The sequence below is a fragment of the Micropterus dolomieu genome, linkage group LG12 (genome assembly GCF_021292245.1).
Source record: "Micropterus dolomieu isolate WLL.071019.BEF.003 ecotype Adirondacks linkage group LG12, ASM2129224v1, whole genome shotgun sequence".
NCBI lineage: Eukaryota > Metazoa > Chordata > Actinopteri > Centrarchiformes > Centrarchidae > Micropterus > Micropterus dolomieu.
Window position 1 is genome coordinate 28,893,160 of NC_060161.1, and position 8,148 is coordinate 28,901,307.

Below are 8,148 nucleotides of genomic sequence, written 5' to 3' on the forward strand. Positions count from 1 at the left end.
AACAAAGAAATATGACCACATTACTCCTATTTTAGCTTCATTACACTGGCTCCCAGTATGTTTTAGAATTGACTTTAAAATTCTATTGATCACTTTTAAAGCTCTTCATGGTCTCTCGCCTTGTTATATTTCTGACCTTTTAGTCCCATACGCACCAGCACGTACCTTGAGATCCTCGGGCAGAGGTCTGTTGTCTGTTCCAGAGTCTCGACTGAAAACTAAAGGGGACAGAGCGTTTGCTGTCAGGGCCCCGAGGCTCTGGAACAGCCTGCCCGAGGAAATCAGGTCGGCTGAGTCGGTGAACTCTTTTAAGTCCCTTCTTAAAACATACTTTTATAGGAGAGCTTTTCCCGATCTTATTTGACTTATCTTATTTTATCCCTTTTATTTTATTGTATTTTACTAATTTTATATTAAATTTTCATGCTCTTATCTTTTTTGTATTATTCTTTACACTGGTTAAAGCACTTTGTAACTTGTTTTTGAAAAGTGCTCTACAAATAAGGATTATTATTATTATCTGCGTCCAAGTCTTAAAGTATAGATAATGTTGTCATTATCATTAAAACCTATTGAGCCCTAACAGATGCAGGAATCATCATCCCATAACAGGTAAATGTTTATGTTTGACCTGCAGGAGGATAGAAATTGAAAGAGTGAAACATTGCATTTAATATTCTTTGGTTCCACAAAACTTTTTTTTTTTCTGTTGTCCAAACACACCAATTGTGAAATTTTAATTCAGTGTGGTTTGCAAAAAAAAAGTAAAAATTTTCATTTGTCTTTCAATACCTCATTCTGCATTATTAGACAATTTCAGTTGAGCTCATGTTTATGTGATCGGATCAGTAGTGGTCTGAGTCTATGAGTTAACAATCAAATCACAAAATCTAAGATTATGGTAAAATTACAATAAGATTATCTTTGACTTACAGCAGAATATGATCAATAAGCCTTTAGAAACATATTGAGAACTCAACAAGAATTCCAACTTTATGTTCAAAATTCCTTTGTCTTAGCTACTAGTGACGATGGACATCAGTAGACATCTAGTTACCATCAGCAGGTCCAGCATTTATCCAGACAGAGCATTTAGTCTCTGCTGCGTGGTGCCACAGCAACCAAACTGAGAAACATAACGCTGGTCTTTCTAGCTGGGATTCCACTTATTACCTGCATCACCCTAATCATTCCATGTAAGTACATACAAAACACAAAAGCACAGTGATTATTTCAATAAAAACTGCAAAAACAGTACTTTGCTGTGGTTTGAAAGGAGGGAAGAGAGGAAAGAGGGGACGTGGAGGAAACGACAAGAGGATTTCTGGAGTGAATGAAAGGCCCATTGTGATAAAAACCACCTCTGACACTTTAAGCCATAAGCCAGTGATGTAGGGGTTGACAGGGGTCACACACACAGAGACACTCATACTAGGCCAGGAATACCTTCAATAGAAGGAAATAGGAAGAGGGAAATATTAAAGTGGGATTTTAATAAATAGGTTAACAATGTGTAGTGATGACAAGAAAAGTGAACTTTAAAAGAAGTTTTTTTTTTTAAGCAGTAGCAATCTCTTAACTAGCTCTTTGATTAGAAGAGCAGAGCAGCCAATAAAATGCAACGAGCCGTGCATTAGCAGGCATTAGCAGCATATCTGGGATGTGTGTTTGACCAATCAGATTGCTCTGATGAAAACTCCCTCTTGTATAAACACCCAGACTTGAGTGCACATACACACACAAGACACGTAGTAAGCAGCTAAGCCACAACTGGACACCATCTGGTGTGCTGCACATATTCCAGTAGGAAAAGTAATGTATTTACATTCCAGGATGGAAAGCCATGCTCTGTGGGAGTAATGGGCACAGCTGGAACACGTCTTAAACCAATCACACTGCTCGGACAAAACCATGTAATATTTAGTTTATATTGGTTTGGTTTCATAGGTTTTAGACAACATCTACTGATGTAAGTCTAACTTAAATATCCAAGAGGACTGAATTGTGTGCCATCTGATTTCTAAAAAGGTACACATCTAAAATTCTGTGGTGATCATAAGAAGATCAAAGAAAGAGCCAATTTCCCCAGCTGTTCATGAGTTCAAACTCAGCAGGTTCCACTTTTTATTAGAATTTATAGGCAGTTATAAATGTTACTGAGTCATTTAAAAATGTTTGTCTAATAAGCCATAAGCAATAATTTGTAAATTATAAATGTTAAATAATTATTGATAAAGGATTCTTATAGCAGTCCATCAAGTCTGCAGTTGTAAATTTTGTCTATAAATTGATTTTGGTCCAGATGCCTGGCAGCCCGTCTAAGAAGGTAAGTAGTCAGCCTTTTAGAATGAAAGACTTCCTGTTTACGTAGTTGTTGATTGGACTGCACTACAGTTGTTTCCTAACAACAGCTTTACACCTAACAACGAAAATCTTTAAAGGTCTAACCTGATTTAGTAAAACACCAGTTTTAAACTAGTTATTTCTGTGAAGGTTCTCAGTCATCCAGGTCATAGTTAAGTTAAAATCAAGGGCAACTGGACTTGGTTGAAGATACTCGAAGACGTTTCTTCCTTCATCCAAGAGAATTCTTCAGTTCTGACTGACTGGTAGGAAAACTCTATTTAACCTCTGTGGAGTCGTTTGTCTAGATGATGGATACTGCTGGTTCGTTAGTCATCCTGGATGTCGAGGCCAAGTCGGAACGACCACTATTGGCATCTTCACATGAGGCCATAAATTAACTTTTGTTGAGTTTCTCAGGAAGTAATGAACAGCTCTTTCAATCCATCCATCCTCTCTTTCTAAAATATGCACCTGGTCATCCTCAAACGAGTGTCCTTTATCCTTCAGATGTAGGTAAACTGCTGAGTCTTGACCTGAGGAGTTGGCCCTTCTGTACTGTTTACTTTCCCCATAGACAGGTCTGTGCATTCCTCACTGCACTGGACCGCATACACTAAGTTGCTTTTCTTGTGTTTGGGTGCGCGGTGTTTGGGGTGGACCAGTACCTGTCTTAGCTTGTTTTTGGGTTTAAAAAACACAGGGATGTTGTGTTTGTTGAAAATCCTCCTGAGTTTCTCTGATCCTCCAGACACATATGGAATCACAATGTTGTTGCGTTTGGCCTTCTTTTCCTCATCCCCTGTAGTTTTGTTCTTCTTGGATCTTGTGGATGTTTTCACAAAAGGTCCATTTAGGGTGTAAGTGCCCACGTCAGGTGGTGCTGTTCCTTCTCTCGGGCATGGGCACTTGTTGGTATGTTGTCAGCTTGGTGGTGCAGGACTCTTTGATTCTCTCGGAGCATCTCAGCCCTCCTTACACTGACGCCAGCCCTCAAGTCCCATTCAGTATTACCCGGGACATGAAGTGACTCCAAAAAGGCTGTCTATTCAAACTGAATTTAATATGACAATAGCAAGTTTTAGAAACTGATCCTTGATCTTGTATATGCATGTAAGATGTTTGTTTCTCAGATATGTTTAATTCCAATTGTCAACCACCAGAAGGCATCGCCATCTTGTTGACAGATTTGCTACTAAAAGTGCATATCCCAATTCATGCTTTAGCAATATAATAGTGATATTCACTGGAGTCATCACACACATACACACACCACACTTGAGCATATTTTACCTTCAATCACACATCTTCACTATTTCTTTCCTGCTTTCGCACTTGTTTTTGCACGTTCCCTGTGGTGTGAAATCAACTCATCTCTTTCATTTTCCACAGTGTTAGTCGCGATATAGTCCCCACAGGGACTGCTTCCTTTATTACTTGCACAGTACAGAACAGGAAAAGTACTGATTGCTTTGGTTAAACTTATTCGGAGTGTGTCATTCTCTGCAAAGATTTTGATAAATTACTGCAGATCAAAAAAAGCCACCACATACAAATGAAAAGATTACAACTCCTCTTAAGTGGAACTTGGGCAGAGACATGATGGGAATTACATAACTTCACCAAAATTGACTACCAGTAAGAATAATAAAGGTGGAACTTGTCCCGCCTTAACAGTTGCAACATTAGAGTAAGGGAAATGTCAGTCAAGTGTGGCCTGTATGCCCACACAGTCCTGACATTTAATTAGAAAAAGTAAGTGAAAACATCTGTGTGGGTGTACCATGAGTCTGAATAAAAATGTTGTAAGAAGCTTGTTAGATTGTTAGGTCAATATATTAATAAACATATAAAATACAATTTTGAAGCTGTATTGATTAAACTGTTTTGTTCGGTAGCTGAACAAACTGTAAACACATATTGGTGTATTATCATCTTATACAGTTGATATGGCGAACATGTTTGCATAAGATATCTTTTTACAATCATTCTTTTGCAATCATGCTTCTGGCCTGTTGATGAAGTCCAGCATTCACTCTTGTTTTTGCTCTGTTTAGGGCTCCACTAACTTCTGCAAAATATAGAATATAGAAAATATTTATTTTTTTTAGTTGGTGAGTGCTCTAATATGTCCACAAGCCAGTTGCTAAACACGGTGCATTTTCTTTTAAAATAGCTGCCCTTTGTGGCTGGTAACGTGGCTGATGAGAGTGGTGAGACTGACATTAAAGTTGCGGCCTGCAAAACCAAAGCAACCTGCTGAAAGATGCTAAAACGCTCCCTAGAGCTCAGGCGAACTGCAGAGTTGTGGAGTAATTCTTTCAGATTACACAGTCATTTGATACAGTGTCAAATAAAACCTCATTAGTGCAGCTTCAAAAATTAGAAAAAACAATATAATTTCTAAACACCAAAGTGACGTTACATCATTTTCAGGCAAGTATGTATCTGTTAAGACTTATCTGTGCAACCATTAATAGTGAAGTAAGATCTGTGCTTTATGTTAAGTTATGCTCAAATTGTACACGAATCTCGTGACTTTGCGTATAATACAGTCAGGGTTGGGGAGTAACAGATTACATGTAATGACGTTACGTAATCAGGATATAAAAAAAGTAACTGTGTTCCATTAGAGTACAGAAAAAAATAGACATAATCAGATTACAGGTACATTTTGTAAAAACGGGGATTACACATAGGGATTACTTTTAGCACAACGTTTCCATGAAACAGAAAGCGGACTGCTATTTTCTATTTATGTGTTTCCTGTAAAAACACATAGCTAAGGAGGGATCTGTCACAGTTATTGATCGGCGTGTAGCCAGTGGTTGAATGTGGTTACGCCCTGTCCCGTCATGCAGACTCTGTGTGGTCGGATTCCACCTCTCAGTGAATGAACACAACAGCGGATGCTGGGACCGAGCACAGCCTCCGAGACCGACGGAGGTCAGTCTGACCACTGGGAATACAGTACAAAGGTGGTTTTCTTGCCGATTTGGCTCTTGTCACCCTGTGGCTGAGTCAGCTAATGAGGCTGTGTTCATGTTGTGTTCATTGGGAGGTTGCTGAGCGCAGTTTCGTTGCCCACTCGCCCGGCAACGCTCCCCACAATGATTCCCTGCCGGGTCCCCCCGCCCCTGGCCTGACAACCTCCAGTGCTTGAGTAAAGGTGTCAACCTAAACTCGCACTCTGGTGCTCCGAGTTCCCAGTACGGGCAGAGTGAGTTAATTTGACCAGTAGTTGCAGGCTAACTGAGCTAATTAGATAATGTCAGCTAGCTAGTTAGCTGACTTGCTCTGTAAATCACAGAGTTATGGCAGAGCAGCCGGGAACATCAGAGAGAAAACCGGATAATATTTTCCATCAAATATGATCCATTTTCAGCAAAGTCAGTGAATAAAGTAGTGCTTTTGTACAGTAATCAGCGGTGCCTGTCCCAAAAACATTATTTTTCAGCAGAGTCATAAAAATGAAGGAAGCTTTTCATTGGTCACTAAATTAATACAGGTCCCCTAGAGCAGGACGATTTTGATTTCATGGGAATGGGATATTATATAGGTAGGTAGATTTATTTTGTCAACATACATCAGGTTATAAGTGAAATTGAGTTTGTAACTCCCCTCTGCTACAGCAGTGCTGAGGATGTGTTAGAGCTTAAAAGCCTGATAGCTTGGGGGGAAAAGCTGCGCTGCAGTCTGGTGGTGTGGCAGCAGAAACTTCTATCTCTCTTCCCAGAAGGCAGCAGGGTGAACAGGCTGTGGCTGGGTGGGTACTGTCCTTTAGTATCCTTTAGGCTCTGCGTAGGCACCTCACCTCACCAATATCACTGATGCTCAGAAGATGGGTACCAATGATCTTCTGAGCATAATTGTATGTTTCTGTAAAAATCCACTGAGCAGACTCTCTTCTCTCTTTTTTTTGCGTATTTGGTTTTGAAGTAATCCAAAAGTAACTAAAAGTAATCAGGTTACATTACTTTTATTTTGCTTTACTGATAAATATTTTTAACAAGTAATTAGTAATTGTACTGGATTACATTTTTTAAGTAATCCTCACTATCCTTAATACAGTAATTATACCAGGTGACTTGCAGTAACGATTCTTTTTGCAATAACTCTCTAAGGAAGGATTAATTTTATTCTTCATATCTTGAATTCTAAAAAAGCAACCAATTACCATATATATATATAAAACAAGCTGACTAAAGTTTGGTGAACCTGCAAACCAATATGCTCTTAAGGACAATTCTTGACTTTCTTTAAGAGGAACATTGGCTGAGCAGACCATAAATCAAGGAGAAAACCCATTTCTAAAACCTTTTTTGAGAAGGTAAAATGTCACTGATTGCATGTATTTCATCGCTTGGTACACCCAGAGCACCAATTGTTGTTGTGCTTATGGTGTTGACATATCAACTGTGCTTTAATGGAATTTTTGACAGCAGCACAGAGGAGAATATGGCCATATACACACTCACTCAAAAATAAATACACACACATACAATAGAGTTGAAGTGGAACAGAGAGTGTTTCATGCACACACAGTCATCCTATGTTCTCAGAAACCCCAGGTTATACTTTAAGTTCCCACAGTGGGAAAAGCCTAATTGTGAGTGACTGATTGTGTGTACAGAGAGCAGAGAGAGAGACAGAGAGAGAGAGAGAGAAAGAGAGAGAGAGAGAAAATAAAATGTTAAAGCAGGTAAATGCAGTGGCTTGCTCATGTTAAGTCATTTTCTTGTGTTCCAAAGTCTACGTATCCCCTTGCCAACCCTTGTAGACATCATCAAGATGAAAACGTTGTCACACTGACCCTTAAGTTGGTGAAAAGTAGCCTGCATTATTAAAAGAAACCAAAGTTGTTTCTTGGTAGAAGATAGGATGTGAACCAGGGTCAGAGTGCCTGACCGCCATGCGGCAGGATGACTCACCGTAAATATATTGTCATTTTTCAGGTGAGGAGAATCATTACTCGCTCAACTGCAAGAGGTAAAACATCAGGAAGCTCGAACACTTTTTGTGGCGAGGATAGTCTCAAGAAACATGATCGGCTAACACAATAGGATGCAGGTGAAGCTCAGGGGTTATACACTCACCTAAAGGATTATTAGGAACACCATACTAATACTGTGTTTGACCCCCTTTCACCTTCAGAACTGCCTTAATTCTACGTGGCATTTATTCAACAAGGTGCTGAAAGCATTCTTTAGAAATGTTGGCCCATATTGATAGGATAGCATCTTGCAGTTGATGGAGATTTGTGGGATGCACATCCAGGGCACGAAGCTCCCGTTCTACCACATCCCAAAGATGCTCTATTGGGTTGAGATCTGGTGACTGTGGGGGCCATTTTAGTACAGTGAACTCATTGTCATGTTCAAGAAACCAATTTGAAATGATTCGAGCTTTGTGACATGGTGCATTATCCTGCTGGAAGTAGCCATCAGAGGATGGGTACATGGTGGCCATAAAGGGATGGACATGGTCAGAAACAATGCTCAGGTAGGCCGTGGCATTTAAACGATGCCCAATTGGCACTAAGGGGCCTAAAGTGTGCCAAGAAAACATCCCCCACACCATTACACCACCACCACCAGCAGCCTGCACAGTGGTAACAAGGCATGATGGATCCATGTTCTCATTCTGTTTATGCCAAATTCTGACTACCATCTGAATGTCTCAACAGAAATCGAGACTCATCAGACCAGGCAACATTTTTCCAGTCTTCAACTGTCCAATTTTGGTGAGCTCTTGCAAGTTGTAGCCTCTTTTTCCTATTTGTAGTGGAGATGAGTGGTACCCGGT

At 39.8% G+C, this 8,148-nt stretch overlaps 1 protein-coding gene across 3 annotated transcripts in view; it reads left to right on the forward strand.

Moving 5' to 3' along the window:
* Positions 1-8,148, forward strand: part of htr2cl1 (5-hydroxytryptamine (serotonin) receptor 2C, G protein-coupled-like 1) — a 175,004-nt gene that overhangs the window by 115,821 nt on the left and 51,035 nt on the right. Inside the window, exon 1 of one of the 3 annotated variants that reach the window (XM_046064796.1) lies at positions 2,554-2,609. The exons of the other annotated variants lie outside the window; for them this stretch is intronic. The gene's annotated coding sequence lies outside the window, so the exon portion shown is untranslated. Of the gene's footprint in view, positions 1-2,553; positions 2,610-8,148 lie in introns of those variants that run through there. 3 annotated transcript variants of the gene reach the window in all.